The sequence below is a fragment of the Diceros bicornis genome, chromosome 17, assembly GCF_020826845.1.
Source record: "Diceros bicornis minor isolate mBicDic1 chromosome 17, mDicBic1.mat.cur, whole genome shotgun sequence".
NCBI lineage: Eukaryota > Metazoa > Chordata > Mammalia > Perissodactyla > Rhinocerotidae > Diceros > Diceros bicornis.
The window spans coordinates 59,591,551-59,615,934 of record NC_080756.1 but is presented as its reverse complement, the minus strand read 5'-3'; the positions used below and the strand labels follow the sequence as shown (position 1 = coordinate 59,615,934).

General features: G+C 39.8%; 1 protein-coding gene across 13 annotated transcripts in view; it reads right to left on the bottom strand.

Annotated features, from left to right (window-relative positions):
• Nucleotides 1-23,180, bottom strand: part of ERC1 (ELKS/RAB6-interacting/CAST family member 1) — a 544,778-nt gene extending 521,598 nt beyond the window's left edge. For 11 of the 13 annotated variants that reach the window (XM_058559105.1, XM_058559109.1, XM_058559108.1 and 8 more), the window contains exon 1: nucleotides 23,000-23,135. The gene's annotated coding sequence lies outside the window, so the exon portion shown is untranslated. Of the gene's footprint in view, nucleotides 1-6,243; nucleotides 6,395-22,999; nucleotides 23,136-23,157 lie in introns of those variants that run through there. The other 2 variants (XM_058559106.1, XM_058559107.1) reach the window with 2 other exon arrangements.
• Between the last annotated feature and the right edge of the window lie 1,204 nt (nucleotides 23,181-24,384).

Here is a 24,384-nt window from a genome sequence, read left to right as displayed (position 1 = left end):
GGATCCCAGGCACGCACCAACGCACTGCTTGTAGAGCCATGCTATGGCGGCGTCCCATATAAAGTAGAGGAAGATGGGCACGGATGTTAGGTCAGGGCCAATCTTCCTCAGCAAAAAGAGGAGGATTGGCATCAGATGTTAGCTCAGTGCTGATCTTCCTCACAAAAAAAAAAAGATTCTCTTCATTTTGTTAAAGGGTTATAAATGTCACTAGGAGCAAGAAATATGCTGCTATCTTAAGTGCTCTATGAAAAGATTAACAGACCAAACTTTTAAAGTCCCATTCAAGTACAATTTGGCAGAATCTATCAAATAAATTTTAAATGTGCATACCCTCTGACCTAGAAGTCTCACTTTTAAAATTGTGGGGGGGCCGGCCCCGTGGCCGAGTGGTTAAGTTCAGCGCACTCCACTTCTGCAGTCCAAGTTCAGTTCCCGGGCACGGACCTATACCACTTGTTGGCAGCCAGGCTGTGGCAGCGACCCACATACAAAATAGAGGAAGACTGGCATAGATGTTAGCTCAGGGTGAACCTTCCTCAAGTAAAAAAAAAAAAAAAAAAGAGGATGATTGGCAACAGATGTTAGCTCAGGGTGAATCTTTCTTGGCAAAAAAACAAAAAAGTATTCTCTGTAAGACATATTTCACAGGTTCAAGGATATATGTGCAATGATGTTCAATTATTGCATTATTTGTACCCGGAAAAAAGAGAGAACAACTTAACTTTCATGAAGAGATTTGTTAAATAAATTATGGTATCTCCAAACTATAAAATAAAATACTGCTGTTAAAAAAATTTCTTAAGTAAATCTCTATATGTGACAATCTCCATAAAGACATCTGTAATATATTGTGAAATGGACAAGAAAGCAAGTTTCAGAAGGATTGCATAATACAATCCCATCAGTATACAAAAGTATGTACATAGGTATGTTTGTATACACACAGAAATGATTTGGAGAGTAAGAAGCTATTTCTGAAAGGTCAGATGGAGCCACTGTTTCCCTTCCATATATTACTTCTTTCCTTTTCTTTCTTTTTTAATCGTTTTAACAGTAAGCATATATTGCTTTTACACAGAACACACACACACACCAAAAAAAAAGTCTCACTATAAACTAAGGGCTTAAATTAGGACCTCAACCATTCAGCACTATTATATGGTAATTAATAGACTGGGCTCCATGCTGATAAAATCTGTGAGGAGTAGGAAGTTAAAAAAAAAAACCTGCAAGTTAAAGAAAGCACAGATGTCTCTGCTTCCACTCTCAGCATGTAGCATATCAGATTTGCTAACACCACGCATCAGGTTGTATGACCTTAATCTGATTCTCCCAGAGACCAAAATTACAGAACTGTGTGGCTAAAGCAGCACTGTTTTGGTGACATACCTACCACAAAGAGCACCTCTGCTAGGAGCAGCAACAACACAACACTTGCCACAGTTGCCATTTCATTCTTTTTTATGGAAGGGTGAGAAGGTAACTCAAGTTAATTGTGGTTTTTAATAATTCTTATCAATCAGTTAATCAAGTTAATTGTAAGGTCTATCAAAGTTATCACCATGACAAACACATCGTCAAGCAGATACTTAGAAGCAAACACAAGGTTATTAATCATAGTTGTTCTCTACTTATATCAGCAATCTGTGCCATGTAGTTCAAGAGAATCAAGTTCTAGGTTGTGTAACCTTCCCCAATGACTCCAGTCCTCACTGATACCCTGATTTCTTAAAATCCTAAAATATGAAATTGTTTGTAGTTATATTATCTTTCACTCTGTACCACATCTCATACTACATTATGATCAGTTCAACACAAAGTTCAACAAATCTTTCCAGATTGATTAAACTAAACAAACACAGTGAACAGATGCACGTGTTCACAACCACTTATCCACAAATGTGAATTCCAAAAATCTCTGAAAACCCAAAAATTCTATAACTGATTTGGTGGCAAAACCACACCTGAACTGATGCAGAAATACCAATGTGTCTGATGAAGAAATTGAGTGCCCCCTAAGCTTGTTTGGAAAGTTAGATAATATGCATCATACTGCCTTCCTAAAATCTGAGAAATTCTGAATTCTGGCCCAAAAGATCTTGGATAAAAACCTGTATTATTGGATGAGATTAAACAACCACAGCATTGTTGGTAGAGACATTTATAATTGGCAAGAGCTACCCAAGGAGTTTTTATATTTTATTTCTTAAGCTAAGTGTTAGGTAAACAGGTATTAATTATACAATTCTATCTTTTTGCATATCTGAAGTATTTCATAAATTTTAAGTGAAAAATTTTAGGTATCCAATGTTTTATTTTATTCCTTAAAATAATAAAAGCATTTGTATTCAAAGTCTTCGTTTTCTTCCTTAAAATGGTTAAGAGCATTTGGGAAGCAGAAAGTTTGAAAGTGGTTATGTTAAGGGTCTTAAAAACGTTCATATCATTTGATCCAACAATTCCATAAACAGGAAACCAATCTACTTATATGATCCAAAATGCAGAGAAAAAACCAGCTATATTATGAATTATGACATACCAGCTTTATTAGTACTCATTCAATTGGGAAATGTTTAAGTGAAATCTTTATGATTTAACACAAGCCTACAAAAATATATTTACAACCAATGTCTGACATAAAAAACGTTTATAATACAGTAAATGAAAGTGGATATATAGGCAAACCTCAGAGACCGCAGGTTCAGTTCCAGACCACTGCAATAAAGCAAATATCGCAATAAAGCGAGTGACAAGAATTTTTTGGTTTCCCAATGCATAAAAAAGTTATGTTTACACTATACTGTCATCTGTAAAGTGTGCAATAGCATTATGTCTAAAAAAACAATGTACATACCTTAATTTAAAAATACTTTATTGCTAAAAATTGCTAACCATCACCTGAGCCTTCAGCGAGTTGTAATCTTTTTGCTGGTGGAGGGTCTTGCAAAAAATGCAATTCCGACGGACAAAAACTAGATTATTGGGGCTGAGCACAATGCAGTCTATACAGAAACTGATATATAATAATGTACACCTGAAACTACACAATGTTATAAACCAATACGACCTCAATAAAATAATTTTAAAAATGTGATTCTGCAAGGCGCAATAAAGCTAAACGCAATAAAAGGAGGTATGCCTGTACATTTTAACATCCAGTAGATCCTCGATTTTGCTAATATACATATAAGCATAGCAGAAAGAATGGTAGGAAATCTTTTTACTTTATTTTTAATACCCGCCAAAATTTTCCAAATGGGTATATAACTTTTTTTGTGTGTGTGTGAGGAAGATCAGCCCTGAGCTAACATCTGATGCCAATCCTCCTCTTTTTTGCTGAGGAAGATTAGCCCTGGGCTAACATCCATGCCCATCTTCCTCTACTTTACATGGGACGCCACCACAGCATGGCTTGACAAGCAGTGTGTGGGTGTGCACCCGGGATCCGAACCTGGGAACCCCGGGCCTCCAAGGCAGAGCACAAGCACTTAACCACTGCGCCACCGAGCAGGCCCCCATAACATTTTTTAAAAGGAAAAATATTTAAAAGATTTAAACAGAAACAAAAGGAAAATTAAGGTGAGCATTTCTTTCTTTGGGACCTGGTCTCAAAATCCTTCCCAACATAGCACTTCCAGCTGCCACCACCAAACACAGTTGGCATATAATATCAAACCTATCTATTGGCCCTAAAAGCATCATAAAAATTTTTCATTATTTGCAAGAATACAGATGCAAGATGTCTAATATTATTTCAGACCTGAGTGAATATATGGGAAATACTGTGAAGAAGACAGCAAGATTTCCTAGCACACTGGAGGTATACAATTCATGAGATAAGCACTACAAAAACATTTCTTGTCTTCTCCAATACACTCAAGGAACGGCACACTGCCAGATATAATGGGCAACACAGGACTCGAGGAAAAGACTTGGAAAAACAATTTGTGGAGCCATTAAAAATCATAATTCCTTCCTCCTTCAACCTGGGATAGTCTATTTGTCTCCTGTTACCATGCTTCTCTGAATAAGCTCTACCAAGGCATTTTTTAAAAATAATTCTTTACACGTATACACCCAAATGTAGAATTACAGACTCTTTTTTTGTTGTTTTTTGGTGTGTGTGTGTGTAAAGAAGATCAGCCCTGAGCTAACATCCATGCCAATCCTCCTCTTTTTCCTGAGGAAGACCGGCCCTGAGCTAACATCTATTGCCAATCCTCCTCCTTTTTCTCCCCAAAGCCCCAGTAGATAGTTGTATGTCATAGCTGCACATCCTGCTAGTTGCTGTATTTGGGATGCTGCCTCAGCATGGCCGGACAAGCGGTGCGTCGGTGCGCGCCCGGGATCCGAACCTGGGCCACCAGTAGCGGAGTGTGCGCACTTAACCGCTAAGCCACGGGGCCAGCCCCAAATTACAGACTCTTAAATACTATAGATTTAGCCCAGAGTACTACAAAATCATAAATTTAAGAGTATCCAAAGCGATTCAAGCAGAATTCAGTGGTTTCTGGAATAACTAAGAAAGAGTTAGAGCATAATACATTTCAAAATTCCAGAATTAAAACAGGCTTTCTATTACAAAGTTTACCTAAGTGAAACTTTACAACAGAAATATCATGTTATATAGCACATTTTTTAAACAACCTTTCACATCATCATATAAAGCATTTAACATAGTACATGGATCATAACAAGCACTCATCAGTATGAACGATAAGCATATTTCCTCTAGTTTAAGATATACTTTTTTTCATAAAGTTTCTGAAAATGAGATTCAGCTTATAACAACATGTATAATTAAAATAGATTTTTTTCCTAAAAAAAGAATTATTAAATTGATGGTACACTCCACAAGAAAGAAATGGCAACACAGAAATGGGGAGACATGGTATTATACGTGGTCAACACTTGCCATGAATACTTCCTTTATCCTTCCAGCAAACCTTTCCAGGAGAAAGATATTACTATCCCATTTCTAGATGAGCAAACCAAGGCTTAGAAAGGCTCCATAAGTTGCCCAAGATCACACATTTAACTCTGAAGTTAGACTCTTTTTTTTTTTTTTTTTGAGGAAGATCAGCCCCGAGCTAACATCCATGCCAATCCTCTTCTTTTTTTTGCTAAGGAAGACTGGCCCTGGGCTAACATCTGTGCCCACCTTCCTCCACTTTACACGGGACGCCCCCACAGCATGGCCCAACTAGCAGTGCATCCATGCAACCGGGGAACAGAACCCGGGCCGCCAGCAGCGGAACATGTGCACTTAACCACTACGCCATGGGGGCGGCCCCTCAAGTCAGACTCTTAACCATAATACACTGCATCTTCATCTACTATTTTACACTCACCATTTATATATTTTTCTAATGGAGCACTGAGAAGTTAATATTGGTTTGTCCAAAATCACATCCACATTTCTCACAGTCCCTGCCATCTGGCTCTGTTTCTACACCTCTTTTCTGAGCTCCAGACATGAATTTCCAACTATCAAGAGAATGCACTTAGTTATTCCAGAGCTGCACTGTCCAGTATGGTAGCCAATAGCCACAAGTAGTTGCTGAGCACTTGAAATGTGGCTAGTGAGACTTGAGGAACTGAATTTTTAATTTTATTTCATTGCAATTAAAAGTTAAATTTAAAAACTGATAGTTCAGTTACTAGAAAACTTTTAAGCATTTTTGGAACAAGATGGGTATGTGAATCCACTTTTCCAACTGTAAATCTTATGAAATCTAAATACAGATCAAGTATTTCTGACAAAAACTTAGCATCTGAATTAGGATATGCTGTAAAAGAAAAGTATACAATTGATTTCAAAGACAGTATGAAAAAAATGTAAAATGGCTCATTAATAATTTTTTAAATATGTTTCAACATGTTAAGATGATACTTTAGATGCACCAGGTTAAATAAAATTTATTTAAAAAATTACAAAAACTAATAGTTTCTTTTTACTCTATAATGTGGCTACTAAAATTTTAATTGCCAATTAATTTACTTCAATTAGTTTACTGGTTAAGATTCCACGCTCTCACCACCACGGCCTGGATTTGCTTCCTTGTCAGGGAACCACACCACCCATCCGCTGGGTTTTCATACAGTGGCAGCTGCATGTTGCTGTGATGCTGAAAGCTATGCCACCAGTATTTCAAATACCAACAGGGTCACTCGTGATGCATAGGTTTCAGTGGAGCTTCCAGACTAAGACAGACTAGGAAGAAGGACCTGGCCACCTACCTCTGAAAAAACTGGCCATAAAAACCCTATGGTTAGCAGCGGAGCATTGTCTGATATGGTGACGGCAGGTCAGAGGATGGCTCAAAAAGACCGGGCAGGGTTCTGCTCTGCTGCACACAGGGTCGCTAGGAGTCGGAATCAACTAGATGGCCTAACAACAAAAAATTTTTAATTACTGGCTCACATTATAAATATATGTTAGCTCACAAATATAATGGCTCACATTATATTTCTATGGACAGTACTTTCTAGAGGTTCCTATTGCTCCCACCACAGCCATCAATAGCTCAATGAATGACATCACCATCCCTCTAGCTCAGTGCTGTCCAACAGAACTTTCTCTGATCATGGAAGTGTTCTACAGCTGTTGAAGACTGGATGGTTGTGGTGGTAGCAGTGATGACGGCGTCTGACTCACAGAATCTCTTAAGATATTGTGAACCCAGAGTTCTTAGAAGACTAAAGAATAACCTATTATTTTGACTTTCCTCTGGAGGAAAAGGTAGTAGATACCAAAAACTGCAGACCAGTGTTGTACAACAGAACTTTCTGTCACAAAAGAAATGTTCTGTATCTGCACTGTCCAATAGAGAGGCCATTAGTCCCATCTGGCTATTGAGCATATGAAATACGGCTAGTGCAACCACAGCACTGAATTTTAAATCTTATTTCATTTAAATTAGTTTAAATTTAAATAGCCGTACACAGCTAGTGGCTACTGTATTGGACAGCACTGCTTCTAGTCTACTTGATCCATCTGAAAGTCTGGGAGTCACCTTAGTCTCCTCCCTCCCTATCAACTGTCCTTTCCCCCACAAAAGTACACGTACACACACACACACACAAACACACAGATACTCAACAACCCAGTCCTGTGTTCTTTAAAGCTTTCAACTCTGTATGCTTCTCTATCCTCACTGTCACTACTTTAGTTTTCAGTCTTTAACAGGATTAAAGGCCATAGCCTCCTAGCTGGCCTCCTCACTTAGCCTCCTCCTATCCACTCCTTGCAAAATCTAAATATAAACTTGTTATTTCCTTTATTCAAAAGTCTTCAAAGTCTTGCCATTGCCCTAAGGTAAAATTCCAGACTCTAATACGATTTACAAAGCCCTTCATAATCCAAACCCAATCTCCAGCCTCATCTTTCACCACTCCCTTCCACGTTCCAGTTCTTGCCCATATTAACAGTTACCATGTTCTATTAAAATTGCCTGTTTACTTGTCTCCCTTCCCAGTCACTAGCATCAGGGCAGAGACAGTGTCTCAAACATTATAACGCTAAGATGGAGCACAAGAGAGTCATAGTACACGAAGGAAGTATACTAGATTTTCCATACATACTTTCTGAATGAGGGAAGAAAGGGGGAGAAAAGAAAAAAGGAAACAGATGTGTACTCTCGGACAACTATGAAAACAAAAATTTTGTAAAGCAGATATTTTTGCTATACTACTTAAAAGAACTGTAATATGAATTTGTTAAGAATCAACTCCTCATTTTGAACTTTTCAAGGAAATTCCTGATTGATGCTTTAAAAAAATACACATATGTACTTGCTATATAGATATATATAGTTATATATTATCTGCATTTGTGAATTTAAACCTAAAGAATAATTTATATCCATTTTCAATTAACTTATTTTTTTTACTAAGCAGTAGGGGGTTTTTTTGTTTGTTTGTTTTTGGGGATTTTTTTTGAGGAAGATTGGCCCTGCACTAACATCTGTTGCCAATCTTCCTCTTTTTCTTTTTTCTCCCTAAAGCCCCAGTACATAGTTGTATATCACAGCTGTAGAGTTGTAGCTCTTCTGTGTGGGACGCCACCTCAGCTTGATGAGCGGTGAGTAGGTCCACGCCCAGGATCCAAACTGGCGAACCCCGGGTTGCCGAAGCAGAACACACGAACTTAACTGTTATGCCACCGGGCCAGCCCCCAATTAACTTATTTTTAATAACAACCAAGGAACGGATAAAAATTGCTACTCAATTAAAATTAAGAAGTATCAAGCCCTAAGCATAAGAATAAATAATCAAATTATTTCAGAATGGATTCAGAAACTTGGCAATACTATAAAATTTACTACCAGCAAACCACTAGAAAAGCCAACAGAAAAACCAAGTGGAACGGCCAATAACTCTACTTTCAATAACTCTTTCTACTTACGCAGAGGAGAAAAACACCAAGCAAGGGTTCAGCCTAAATTTAAGACAGCAGTTTAGAAAACGGATGCAAAACTATTTGAAATATTCAAAATTACCTGCCACTAATGAAAGTGAATGAATATTCCCATGAAGGTAGAAGTCACCTGTGTAGCATCTGAAAGGATGTATCCTAAACGATCGGAAGGAATGTACTCAAAAAGATGTAAAACATAGCTACTTCTTGTTTCAGAAGAAATCCTATGAGTCTCTTAGATCTTTAATACTTCATATTGATTAATCATAACTTCAAATTAGTCTTTCTTCCTTGAAAAGGTCAGCAACAGTAAATTCTATACATACAAGGAGAAAATTATATATATACACAAGGTGAAAATAAGACAGGCAGCCAGGGAGAAGAAAGTCTCTATCAATTTTTTTCAAATAAATGAAAGCTTTTAAAAGAAAAAAATGCTAAGAAGTTCTTTAACCAGTAGAAATGAATTTGAAAATCCATGCAGTTAGCCACATTAACAGGTTAAAAGAAAAAAAAAACCTGATTGTCTCAATGGATATGAAAATGCATCAGGTAGATTTTAACATTTATTAATGATTAAAAATCTTAACAAATCAGGAATAGAAGGAAACTTGCTTAATCTAATAAAGGATACGTGCAAAAGCAAATAACAAGTATTTGTAGGGGAATGGCTCTGCTGTTCCACATGTAGTGACCTGCAGTTTATTTGATTCCCCTAGAACAGGAGAGGATGGGAGGCCTATAAGAATCCGCTACCAGGCCATTTCCCACCGCTTCCCTATCTCCCTTAGAGGCTGTCATGAACCCATCACTGTCTGGATTACAATGAAGCATCAGAATCAGCCTTGCTCATCTCAGAACAGAGTTGCAGAATATGAAACCCCTTAGCAGCAAATTAGAATAGGCTCCTCATCAACAGGGTATCTCACAGCTCACACTGTAGTCATCAGCAATGTTTTCGTTTTGGTGTTATCCTTTTTGGTTATGGGACAAGGGTCACAGGGAGCTGGCACCTTTGGCTTATTTGTCTTTCCATTGCCCATCTAAGTGATAAACTGCCTAAATCTAAAGGGCTCATTGTATGTATATCAGTCAAACCAGTCAGGCCTATGCCTTGGCCTTGCCTTGTCTTGTGTGTGTGTGTGCTTGGCCATAACATACTTAATAGTGAAAAGTGCATCAATTTCCCTTTGAGATGGGAAAATAATAAGGATGTCTCCTATCACCACTCTATTCAACCACATGCCAGAGATCCTAGGCAAAAGTAAGGCAAGAAAAAGGTGTCAGAATTGCAAGGAAAAATACAAAACAGTAATTATGCACAAATGACATGATTATATAAGTAGGAAACCCAAGAGAATCTATAGATAAAATTATCAGAATACATAAGATTTTGGGAAAACACAAAGTCAATATTTAAATTCAATTTTGTTCCATATACCAACAACAAATAGAAAATAAAATTTATTTTAAAATCCCATTTATAGGCTGGCCCCAAGGCTTAGCGGTTAAGTGCACGTGCTCTGCTGCTGGCGGTCCGGGTTCGGATGCCGGGCACACACCGATGCACTGCTTCTCCAGCCGTGCTGAGGCCGCATCCCACACACAGCAACTAGAAGGACGTGCAGTTATGACATACAACTATCTACTGGGGCTTTGGGGGAAAAAAATAAATAAATAAAATCCCATTTATAATATCATCAAATACCTAGGACTAAATCTACAAAAGATGTGTAAGAACATTGCACAGAAAACTATAAATCATTACTGAGATCAAAAAAACATAAATAAATGGAAATACCATATTCAATGATTAAATATTATATTATCAACAAGTAATTTTACCCAAATTAATCTATAAATGCAATGTAATTTCAATCAGGATCCCGACATAATTTCTTTTTTATTTGCTGAGGAAGAGTCACCCTAAGCTAACATCCGTTGCCAATCCTCCTCTTTTTCTGCTTGAGGAACATTAGCCCTGAGCTAACATCTGTGCCAATCTTCCCCTATTTTGTATATGGATCACTGCCACAGCATGGCTGACGAGTGGTGTAGTCTGCCCCTGGGATCCGTAGGTCTGCACCTGGGATCCGAACCCCTGACCCAGCGCTGCCAAAGCAGAGTGCACCAAACTTAACCACTACATTACAGGGCCATACCCCCAACGTAATTTCTTTTTAACTTGACAAACTGATTCTAAAATGTATATGGAAATACAAGACCAAGAATAACCAAAACATTCTTTTTTTTAAACAGCTTTATTAAGTCATAATTTACATACCATAAAACTCATCCACTTTAAATGTACAATTTGATGAGTTTTATTAAATTTACGCAGTTGTGCAACCATCACCACAATCCAGTTTTAGAACCCTTCCATCATCTCAATAAGCTCCATTATGTACATCTGCAATTAATCCTCACTCCCACCTCTAGGCCCAGCAACCATTGATTTATCTTTTCTAAAAATTCCATGTAAGTAAAATTATAAACTGGCAGCTTTTTCACTTGGCAAAACATTTCTGAGTTTCATTTATGTTGTTAAATTTATCAGTAGTTCCTTTTTATTGCTCAGTAGTATTCTATTGCATGAACATTCTATATTTTGTTTATCAACTCGCCAGCTGATGCCTTTCAACTGCTTCTAGCTTTTGCTATTATGAATAATGCTGCTATGAATATCTGCATACAAGTCTTGTCTGAACATATGTTTTCTTTTCTCTTGGGTAGATATCTAAATAAAGTCAGATGGTTGAGGACATACAGTAAATATATGTTTAATTTAAGAAACTACCAAACTGTTTTGCAAAATGGCTGTAACATTTAACATTCCCACCAACAATGTACTAAAGTCTCAGCTTCTCCACATCCTTGCAAACACTTGGTATTTCAATCGTTTGATTTTAGCCATTCTAGTGCGTGTGTACTGGTATCACACTGTGGTTTTAATTTGCATTTCCCTAATGACTAATGATGGTGAGTATCTTTTTCAAGGGCTTATTATCATCAGTTTATCTTCTTTGGTGAAATGCCTATTCAAATCTTTTGCCCATTTTGTAGGAGGCTATTTGCATCTTATTTAGTTGTAAGATGTCTTTAGATATTCTGGATGCAAATCCTTTATCAGATATATGATTTGCAAATATTTTCTCCCATTCTGTGGTTTGTCTTTTTTATTTTCTTAATGGACTCTTTCAAAAAACTAAACTTTTTGAGCCAGCCCTGATAGCCTAGCGGTTGAAGTTCGGCACTCTCATCACTTCAGCTGCCCAAGTTCATCTCCCAGCTGCAGAACCACACCACCCATCTATCAGTTGCCATGCTGTGGCGGTGGCTCACACAGAACAACTAGAAGGACTTACAACTAGGATATACAACCATGCACTGGGGCTTTGGGGAGGGAGGAAAAAAAGAGGAAGACTGGCAACAGATTTAGCTCAGGGCAAATCTTGATCTGCAAAAAAAATAAAAATAAATAAATAAAAAGCAAAACTTTTTAATTCTGATAAAGGCCAATTTATCAATATTTTTCTTTTATGAGTCAAGCCTTCAGTGTCATATCTAAGAAATCCTTTCCTAACCCCAGGTCTCAAAGATTTTTTCCTATGAGGTAAGGTTTTAAGTTCATTTTTTTGCACATTGATATCCAATTATTGTAGTACCTTTCGTTGAAAAAACTACCTTTCCCTCTATTGAATTACCTTGGCACCTTTGTTGAAAATCAATTAACCATAAATGTGTCAGTTTATTTCTGGACTCTCTATTCCATTCCACTGATGCATATATCCATCCCTATGCTGATATTACACTGTCTTGATTACTGACCATGACAGTCACTGACAGACATTGAATGTCAAAGAAGACATTTTTGCAAAAAACAAGGATGGAAGCACTTACTCTACCAGGCATTAAGCTTACTACAAAGCTACAATAACTAAGACAGTCTGGCACTGGACCAAGATTGAGAAACCAGTGGAACAGCACAGAGAGCCTTAACTTATACAAAGCAGTTGAAGAAAACAAAGGAATTGTCAGTAAATGGTGCTGAGAAATCACCTACCCATATGGTGAAAAAACAAAGCTCATCTTCTACCTCACAGTATACACAAATCAATCACAGGCAGATCACAGAGCTATATGAAAAAGGTATAGCAATGACACTTCTGTAAAATAATAAAAGAGACTAATTTTATGCCCTCAGGGAAGGAAAGATTTCTTAAACAGGACATAAATATCACTAAGCATAGGGGCTGGCCCAGTGGCGGAGAGGTTAAGTGCACGCGCTCCACTTCAGCGGCCCGGGTTTCACAGGTTCAGATCCCAGGCACGCACAGACACACCACTTCTCAAGCCATGCTGTGGCAGCATCCCATATAAAGTAGAGGAAGATGGGCACAGATGTTAGCCCAGGGCCAACCTTCCTCAGCAAAAAGAGGAGGACTGGCATCGGATGTTAGCTCAGGGCTAATCTTCCTCACACACACACACAAAAAAAACAAAAAACAGAGAGAGAACTAACCACACAGCAAAACATTAATTGGACTACACTAAAATTAAGAATCCTGTTCTTCAAAAGACACCATTATGAGAGCAAAATGGCAAGCCACAGATTAGAATGGAAATATTTGCAACACAAATAACCAACAAAGGGCTCATATTCAAAATATATCAGTAACTCCTATAAGTCAATTAACAAGAAAGACAAACAGAAAATTGAGCAAGATATTTGAATAATCACTTCACAAAAGGTTTTCCAAATGACCAAAAGACATAAAGATATTTAACTTCATTAGTAACCAGTGAAAGCAGACCAAAACCATGAGATACTACTATAAATAGTATAAATGAAGTATCCTTGAAGTATAAATAATTTCACCAGAATGGCTGAATTAATAACACTGACAATATCAAGTATTGGCAAGGATATACAACAAAAAGAAGTCTCAAATACTACTTTGGGGCATGTAAGTTTGTACAATAACATAAGAAAATGGTTTGGAAAATTATCTACTAAAATTAAACATATGCATACTCTATCATGCAGCACTTTCACTCCCGGCTATGAAGGCATCAGAAACATATGCACCAAAACTCTTGTACAAGAATGGTCATAGCGGCATAATTCATAATGTCCCAAAACTGGAAACAACCTAAATACCCATCATGAAATAATGGGTAAATAGTGGTGTATTTATACAATGGAATACTATTTAGCAATGAAAATGAACAAACTACACCTACACACAACAAATCTTAAATTTCACAACCAAAATGTTGAGTCAAAGAAGCAAAACATAAAAAGATCTTTACAATATGATTTCATGTACATAAAGCTGGAAACCAGGCAAAACTAAACTATGGGTTTATAAAAGAAAAGCAAGAGGGGCCGGCCCGGTGGCGCAAGCGGTTAAGTGTGCGCGCTCCGCTGCGGCGGCCCGGGGTTCGCTGGTTCGGATCCCGGGCGCGCACCGACGCACTGCTTGGTAAGCCATGCTGTGGCGGCGTCCCATATAAAGTGGAGGAAGATGGGCACGGATGTTAGCCCAGGGCCGTCTTCCTCAGCAAAAAAAGAGGAGGATTGGCGGATGTTAGCTCAGGGCTGATCTCCTCACAAAAAAAAAGAAAAGCAAGAAAATGATTCTCATAAAAGTCAGGACAGTAGTTACCTTTTTGGGGGAAGGAGTGGGTTGTGACTGGGAAGGGGCAAAGAAAGTTTCTGGAATGCTGGCAAGGTCCTAATGTTTGACCTACATGATGGTTATGTAAGTGTTTGTTTCATAAGTTGTTAACCTATACATTTGTTTTATATATTTTCTATATGTGTGTTATATTCAAGAAGAGCTTCAAAGAGGAACTGATTCCTTCAACCAATAAGTTATATAAGGGGCCGGCCCTGTGGCGTAGTGGTTAAGTTTGCACGCTCCACTTCAGCGGCCCAGGGTTCCCAGGTTCAGATCCTGGGCGTGGACCTACTCACAGCTTACCAAGCCATGCTGTGGCAGGCGTCCCACATATAAAAAAGAGGAAGATGGGCACAGATGTTAGCCCAGGGCCAATCTTCCTCAGCACAAAGAGGAGGACTGGCAACAGATGTTAGCTCAGAGCTAATCTTCCTCGCCAAAAAAAAAAAAAGTTATATAAAATTATGTTTAAGGTCCAAACTTTTATTTCTTGAAATGTTTTCACAATTTCAGCGATGTTCAACTGAAGTTAGACAAGTTTTTTCCATTAGTTATCTAATTTCCACACAAGGACTTTCAAACAAAAAAGAAAAATAATAAAATATGGAGAAAATGAAATATATATATATATATATATATATATACACATGAAGGGCCTGTCAGATGAAAATCACTGCCTATTCATCACAGAGCACACCATAATAAAGAAAATTAAAGGGAATACAAGGTTTAGTTTCATTCTTGATGAACCACTAAAAATGAGAGTTCATATGGACTTTGGGTGATAATGATGTGTTAATGAAGGTTCATCAATTATAATAAATGTACCACTCTAGTAGCAGATGTTGATAATAGGAGAGGCTATGCATGTGTGGGGGTAGGGGGTCTATGAGAAATCTCTGCACCTTCCACTCAATTTTGCTGTGAACCTAAACTGCTCTACAAAATAAAGACTTTTTTTTTTTTTTTTTTTTTGTGAGGAGATCAGCCCTGTGCTAACATCTGCCAATCCTCCTCTTTTTTTGCTGAGGAAGACGGCCCTGGGCTAACATCTGTGCCCATCTTCCTCCACTATTTATATGGGACGCCGCCACAGCATGGCTTGCCAAGCAGTGCGTCGGTGCACGCCCGGGATCCGAACCAGCGAACCCCGGGCCGCCGCAGCGGAGGGCGCGCACTTAACCGCTTGCGCCACCGGGCCGGCCCCCAAGACTTTTTTTTTTTTAATGTGTTCAAGAGTTGCTATATCTCTAAAGCACAGCTCTGATCATGTGTCTCCTAATTAAAAACTTTCAACAGCTACCAACACAGTATCTCAAGACTGGCAGGTACAGTCTTAAAATCACCTAGCAAACATTCAATCAATGTTTGGAACCTGACAGGGGATGCACTACCTCACAAAAACATTCACACCATCACTGGACAGCATTACTTTTACAAAATTAACAGGGAATAGTAAAATGGAAGGTGGAAGAGTGGGAGAAATCAAGAACACTACACATATTTCTGGCTGGAGCAACTGGTAGTGTTATTTAATGAATTAAGGAACACCAGAGAAGAGCAGGAATCACACATTTAGTTTGGACGTGCTGAGTTTAAGTGGCATCCAAATGAAAATATTGAGTAACAATGGTCCTTAGACTCAGGGGAGAGGTAAAAGCTGAAGACAGAAAAATGAATACTCAGCATACAGATGAAAAATGAAACAGCAGATGAGATCATCCATAGAAATTCAAACATTTAATGAATGGGTACAGAAAGATCAACAAAGGTGACCGAGAAAGAGAGCCCAGAGAACCAGGAAGAAAAATAGAAGCATGATCTGAAGATCGCAAAAGAAGTCAGAGTTTTACAGAAGAAGGAGAAACCAACTCTGTCAAACGCTGCTGTGGTAGGCAATCTTGAAAACAGCTCTGACTGATCTCTGCCTCCTAGTAGAACTCATGTTCTTATGGAATTCCACCTTGCGTGTGTTGGACCTAGTGACTCCCTTCTAAATGAACAGAATACGGCAAAAGCAATAGAATATCATTTCCGAGATTAGGTTACAAAAAGACTCTGGCTAACATCTCCCTTCCTCCTCCACAGAGCTCTCAATCAAGAAGAAGCAAGGTGCCGTGTTGGGAGTCCTATTTTTGTTGTTAGTGCCAGTAAAGTCGATTCCGATTCCTAGTGACCCTGTGTACAGGAGAGTGGAACCCTCACCTTCCGGCAGCATAGCAGATGGTGTTCCACTACTATTCAAAGGGTTTTCATGGCCAATTTTTTCAGAAGTAGGTGGCCAGGTCCTTCTTCCTAGTCTGTCTTAGTCTGGAAGCTCCACTGAAACCTGTCCACCATGGGTGACCGTGCTGGTATTTGAAATACCAGTGGCAGAGCTTTCAGCATCACAGCAGTACTGCAGTCGTCATAGTATGACAACTGATAGACGGGTGGTATGGTTCCCTGAACGGGAAATGAATCCGGGCCTCGGCAGTGAGAGCATGGAATCCTAAGCGCTAGACCACCAAGGCTGGCAGGTTATCCTACACAGAAACCCAAATGGCAAAGAGACTGATTTCTTCAGCAAACAACCAACAAGGACCTCAGGCCACATGAGTGAGTTTGGAAGCAGACCCTCCCCCAGTCAAGCTTTGAGGTGACTGTAGTCCTAGGCAACATTTAATTGCAGTCTTATGAGTGACCCTGAATCAGACACATCACATTCAGATGTCTGACTCCCAGAAATCGTGAAACAATACATGTTTCTTGTTTTAAGCTTGGGAGTAATTCGTTACATATCAATAGACATGTAGTACAGCTGCTACGAGGTTAAAAAAGAGGACAGAAAAATAGCCATTGGCTTTAAAGACATTAATAATCGCAGCAAAACAGATTCAGTGAAACTACGGAGACAGCACAAGACAGAAATGGGTTGATAAAAAAATTACAGGTGAAGAAATGGAGATGTATAGCAAATGTAGACAACTCTTTCAAAAAAGTCTGGCTGTAAAGCAGAGAGCAAGAGTGAGAGAAAGTATGAAATTGGAGAAGAGTTTTTTGTTAAGATGAGAGACTTTTTAAAGTTTAAGTGACGAAAATAAGAAGCCTATAGGACGGAAAAAACACACTCTCAAGGAACTCCATTCTATTATCAAGAAACTCCTCCAAAAGTTCTTACTACCTCTCCACCTTGGCTGAAAACTGGCTTTCCCAGGACACCCCTTCCCATGCAGCCCTTTAAAGTGGAGGCTATTAAGTCTCTCACACTCCACATCCAATACTGGGAAATGAGCCTGGTACCCTTCTTTGTTTCAGTGCCACCTCCAGACCATTATTCCTGAACCCTAACGTAAAATCCTTGTTACTCTGATTCTCGTGCTATTCAACAATAATCTTCTACCTCCACCTCTTCACTATCAGCTAATGACCACCTGGACATCCTCCACGCTCAGTGAGGCTATACTGGCAACTAGTTCCCACTGCCACTATCTTCTATGCTACCACTCCTGGGTCATTTCAATACACACATGGATGAGTCATCTAACACCAGTTCCTCAAAGGTATCATCCTCAGTAAGCAACTCTCTATTCTCTGGGTATAGCCATTCACACTCAGTTGTGAATTCACTTAATTGTATTATTATCCATTCATTCATCAAATACTTATTAAGTATCTAGTATTTGCTCAGTAGAGAACACATGACAGATAGTCCCTGTTCTCATAAAATCTAGGACTTATTTTTTCATATTTTCCACAAAGACAGCATGAAAAGATCTAGCTGAAGTCTAGATACATTATAACTACCACATTTCCTTTATTTATCAGTCTAGGAACCATGTCAATTCTAGGAAACTAGAATTATTGTCTAATGGGACCTAGTGAACCCATGCTGTGATCACTACTTTCCTTGACAAGGCTTCTAAAACTACCTTTCAAATAATCTATTCTAAAACATTGCCAGAATTCAATATTAGATTCATCAATCTATAAATGCATACCTGTGCTGTCCAATAGCCACTAGTCACAGTGGGTATTTAAATTAATTTAATTTTATTTTTTTTTTGTGAGGAGATCAGCCCTGTGCTAACATCTGCCAATCCTCCTCTTTTTTTGCTGAGGAAGACTGGCCCTGGGCCAACATCCGTGCCCATGTTCCTCCACTTTATATGGGACGCCACCAGAGCATGGCTTGCCAAGCAGTGCCCGGGATCCGAACCAGCAAACCCCGGGGCTGCGGCAGCAGAGCGCGCGCATTTAACTGCTTGCGCCACCAGGCCAGCACCTAAATTAATTTTAGTAAAATTAACAATCCAGTTACTCAGTCACACCACCCACATTTCAAGTGTTCAATAGGCATATGTGACTAGTGGCTACTGTATTGGATGGTGACGATTGAGAACATTTCTACCATCACAGAAACTTCTATTGGACAGCGCTGGTCTAAGGTTTTTAGTACTCACTTCCTTCCTCCCAGAAAAAAATTAAAATGACAGGTGTCATCCTCCACTCTCCTGAGAACTCTCTGGGGCTCCATAACATCCTAAGGAATTCCATACATCAGGCATCATCATCACCAACATCGTAATCACCATCACTATCACCCTATTGTCGTCGTCAGTGCAGCTGATTTTTATTGAGTTATTACTATATTCTAAGGACTTTATTAAAAGCTTTATGAGTATTATCTCATTTATTCTTCAGAACAATCACATGAAGTGGGACTATAACTTCCTCATCCTTAAAATGAGAATAAACTGAGTTTTAGACAATAAAGTAACTTACTCAAAGTTATACTGCTAGGAAGTGACAGCAATCTGTAGAGAGTGTAAGCACATTAATAATGTAATTATTTTGCCTTTTTAAGGCACACTTTTTAACAAAAAGGAGGAGTGAGACCAACACCTCATGCTAGCACTCAACATTCCAGCCAGACCAAACTATTTTCAGATCACTCAATTTGCCCTACAGCTTTCTTGCCTTTGGGTTCTGCACATGCTGTTTCCTCTGCTTGCATCCTTTTCATTTGGCCAAATCCTGCTTATCCTTAAGATCTCATCTTAGATCTACCCACAATCCAGTTTAGGGATCTATCCTATGAGCTGATGCAGAATGCTGTATGTTACCTATTAAAGCACTTATCACCGCAGACCACAAACTCCTGTTAACTTTTCCTCTTCTCCCACTAGAATGAAACTCCTTAAGAATAAGAGACCCTGTCCCTTATTTATCATGGACTCCATCTGGCCTAGCCCAAAACTTGGAACACAAAAGGTACTCAAAATTACTTAATAAATGAAGGAAAAATAAAAAGAAGATGGTTAGATAATTAAATCATTTCACAACTATTCACTCAACCAAATAAAACATTATCTAATTTGACTTTTACAAAAACTTATGCTTCAATTCAATGAGAGAATATTAATAGTACACATTAAATGGCTTCATTGCCATTTAGTTGGTAACAAAAGTATTTCACAAACATTTTTCCCACACAATATGCAAAACAAAACTTAAAAACCAAAGGTCAGGGGAGTAACTGCTAATGGGTTTGGGGCTCTTTTTGGGGCAATGAAAATTTTCTAAAATTGATTGTGGCGATGGTTGCACCAAAAAAACTGAATTGTACACTTTAAATGGGTGAATTTTATGGTATGTGAATTATCTCTCAATAAAGCTGTTATAAAACAAAAACAAAACACCTACAGGTAGCTAGAATTAAATTATGAAAACAAATATTAAAGATGCAAAAAAAATACCTAGAAGATAAAATACTTGTTATATTTAGGCATTTTAAAATAGCTAAATACCATATTATTGCAAAAATTTCACTGGTTAAGAAAAACAAGAAATTGAAAACAATGACTGCCTTCAAGAATAACTGGATGGGACAGGAGAGACTTACTTTTCCCTGTGTACTCTTTTACATCTTCTGATTTTAAAAAAATAAGTATACATAACATTAATAACAACCAAGTCATATCTCTCCTTAATACTAGTAAACATTCCCAGGCTGCCTATTTTGTTCTGAAAAGAATAAAGAATGAAATATATTTTAAAAAATCACTCCAGGGAAGTAAAAAACTGAAAGATTCTTACATTTGTCTCATCTCCCACTGAAAAGCATTTAGTCATTTCTCTGTTACTAGACATTATAATCAAGCAGAATTCTCTCTTACCCAACACTCTGACACATCTTTAAACAATGACACAGTTGATCATTCCCTCCTCCTTGAAACTTCCTTTCCTTCACTTCTCGTACATCACACGCCCCTGGTTTTCCTGCTAACTCAATGACCTCTTATCATTCTCCTTTGCTGGGTTCCTCTTTACTTCCCCAGAGGTATCTAGAAGGTAAGTTCCATGAAGGTGGGGATTTTTGTCAACTTTGTTCACTACTGTATCCCCAATGTCTAAAAAAGTACTTGGAACCATAATAAATTACTGTTGAATGAATAAATGAATGAATCAATGCCCTAAGGCTCAGATGTTGAAGAGCCATAGAAAAAAAATCATATTCCACATAACCTTTATGCTAAGTTTACTTTATTACATTATATTTCTCTTAAAATTGATAATCAATGTACTGGTTATTATTTGATTAACCAAAATACTTCATTCCTGGTCTTTCTCCATCAATATTTTTGATACACTATGTGTAAAACACACATTTAACAGCTCTTATACTAGTTCTAAAAGCATAAACATATCGTAGAGGAGGAGCAGTTGTTGCTAAAAGCTTCAATTGTTTTCAGTATTAATGTTGAATTAACAGACTGACATATTTATCTTAATTTAGTAATTTAAAAAAAGGAACACCTGAGTAGACTCAACAAGGATATCAGAGTAACGACTAAAAAGTGACATTTCTTGAAAGATAAAAAGTAGCGGGTTTTTTAGGTATAAAAAATTCTAAAGAGAAATAGATCACTTCTACCTTACACTTTCCCTCAAATCATATATTTCATTCCTACAAGAAGAATAACATCCCACAGTCAGCCATGCAAATGTCATTTTAGCAATATACGCACCAAGTTTCACCCAGTATCTTAGTTCGAATTTGTCTCGTGTACCCAATTAAATCACAGTAAAATTTAAAAGTCAAAACTAGACATATGAACTTTAATTTTTCCATCAAAGTAATCCCAAATCAAAACTATTCATTGTACCAACTTATAATTTGATCTGTCTGAATACAGTTAATTAAATCTTTTATTTATAATTACAAATTGGACCACACCCTTTCTCACTTAATAGCTATTATATCATCTGCTTCCTATAAGTCTCTTCAAGCAGAAGTATTTGCTAGAAGATAATAGTCTGCTCATTAAGTAGGCATGTTAAAAAAGGCAATGATCTGCAACTACTGACACTCACATCTGTATATTTCTCTCTTGGGTGACAGGAAAGCACTTCTCTGGCTATGTTCCCAAATAAATTGAGTAAGCCTTGGGAAAGTCACTGCTTAAATTCCATTTCATGACGGTTTCTCTTCCTCCATAAATGAATTATTGAGAGTCATGCCTACTTCCATCCATTACATAATACATGTTCATTACATGACCTGTTTTCTGAGCAAGAAATAGCTCAAATGACACTGATAGGTAAGGTCAGTGATTATTAGATAGTATAACCTAATAGGGAGCAGGAGTCCAGAAAAGAAGATTCTGATTTGATGTGCTAAGTTGTGAAACACTGATGTGAAGAACACTGAACGCTGTTTACTGTAGTAACATCTCCCTATGAAGTGACAGACACATGCCCCCAAAAATGTTATTAAAGAGCATTTTAAAAGCCCTTGACTCCAAGAACACTTCTCAGAAATTGAGAGGTCTACCAGAAAAAAAAAATTATTCCACTTCATTTTCAAAGTGTCTAATAAAGACATCTGCAATTGAGAAATAAAAATAATCTCAAATAATTAAGTGCTGAAGACTTAAAATGTCTAACATCAGGTCTATTGAAAAACAAGCTGTAAAAGACAGCAGTGCTTTAAAACATTTAAGCATTTTTCATATAATTGGCTTCGACAGAACTGTTCAAATTGTTCATTTATCTATCCAAAGCAGTCAACCACAACCACCTGCAACTATTACTCAGAAATGTGTCTTCCAAAGCAACCACTTGATTCTCAGGCCTTCTCGTAAGGGACCAGAATAAAGCTAGTAAAAGAGATGGTATAAAGAGACCTTTCAGGTACAGAAAAAAGACTGGAAGATAACACCTTTAAGGAACTAAGTGTAATGGGACCTATTCCTTTATGTTGCTGCCAGAATGAAGTTGTCAACCCAAGATATCACTCTTCTTGAAGGGTCTAAAACTTCAAATCCATCCACGCTCATAATTTACCCACTCCGAGCCAAAAGCAGAGAGATTCTCCTCCCCCCGGGACTCACCCACCCACCCCCCGCCAGGATGATAAAAAGAAAAATAACCAAAACCCTAAAGTAGAAATGTCAGACCGAGTGCAATCGCTTCTCCAAATGCCTCAAAGGCAACATCCACAGCTCACCTTTTTGAAATACAACCCTTCACCTCCTATCTTACCATTTACACAGAGGGAAAAAAAAAAAAGAATTCTCACCTCTTTCAACATTTTACATCAATCACCTAAACCCAGATCTACCCTGACCGCACCCCAACCTCCTCATGGCTCCCCAATTCCTCCATCTCGCCACTACCTCGCCCGCAACATCACGCCTCATAAACCTTCCCCGCTCGGTTCTCCGAGCGCCCAGAGCCCCCGTCTCCCACCTCCCGCCCCGGGTTCCCCACATCTATCGCCTCAGCTCCCGTCCAAACCCGGAGCCCGGCCGGGTGGAGCCCCCCGGTGGGCTGGGGTGGGGCCCGCCCCTCCCGGACTTCCCCATCCCCCCGGCAGGGAGCGGAGGGGGAGGGGGTCCCGAAGCCTCACCTACAGCTCCGCCCCTGCCCGGGGGCGCGCTGCCCTGCCCTACCCAGGGCCGTGAGGGAGAGGCAGGCGAAGAAAAGGCAAAAGCCTCAGCGCCTGCGAAGGCGGGAAGCTCTAGGGCCCACCCGACTTCCGAGCTGCCGCCACCGCAGCCGTCTCACCCTCCTCAGCGCGGCTGCTGCTACCGCCCGGGCGCCGCCGCCGCCGCCCCCACCACCACAGCCACAGTACGGCCCCGGCGCCCGCAGACGTCACCGCGCCCCGCCCCCTGCGCGAGACACCTAGCACCGCCCCCAGGCCCGGCCGCGAGGCGCCGCGAGCTCCGCCTCCTCCGGGCCGGGCCGCCTCTGTCTCTGGCAGCCTCCTGGGAGTACGGCTCGGCGGCCCGCTGGCATCCGGCGCCTCCTAGGGGAGGGCGGCGAGGTGACGCAGGGTCCCGGCGGTGGCCGCGCGCCGAAGCAGAGTAACGGGCACGGGGCAGACGCACGCACACCCCCACACACACACACACACGCGGCCCCTGAGGCCGCGGGAGGGGAGAGCCGCAGCCGGCTCGGGAAGAGGCGGTAGGTGGGAGCGAGGCAAGGCGGCGCTTGTCTCCTTCTGCTTGCCGTAGGAAGTGGACGGGCCAGGCCCGAAGAGCGGAGTCGTCGCTTTCCCAGACCTTAGAGCTGCCCCACCCCCTCCCTCCCGGGGCCGTTAGACAAACCCCGGGGCCGCCGGCGCCGTCGGGGCTAGCTCTAAGGCTGTCAGTACGTTCCCGGTTGCGCGCCCGCGGCCGCAGTGGGCACCCTTTGTCCAGGGAAGTTGGATTTTTCCCCACCCTTAGCTTTGGCCGCGGAAGCTAGTAATATGATCTGAGGTACTCGGGACTGTCCACACGGCCCTAAGGAAAGAATTCAGGCGTCGTGGAAGAACCACGCCAGTGTGCGTCGTTTTTCTGTAGTGATTGTCGCAGGAGAGGAGAGCGTGGGCGGAAATTAATGTGCAGGTTCAGTACCTGCGATGTGCCAAATGCGGTGCTACAGTGTCTTACTGAGTCCTCACCACAGCTAGGCAAGTCTACCAGGCAACTGGTACCTTGTTTCAGGCAAGCCAGTTCTCTTGTGCTGAATCGCAGTCGGGTTTTCTTTTGTCGGAACCATGCAAAGAGGGTAACTGCATCCATTAAGGATGTCGATAAGCTATCTCTAAACCAAGAAAGGAAGAGTGATGTGAATTGTATTTATTCCCAGCGCTCCAGTGTTCATTGAAATAATTTAAAATGCCCTTGAAAGGAATTGAGTCATCATTTTACCCCTACTTTCCGCCACCGCAGTTAACCAGTTTACGCTCCCTCATAATCCTACTAACATTTTCCCGTTTCTCCTCAGTATTCACATTCATTC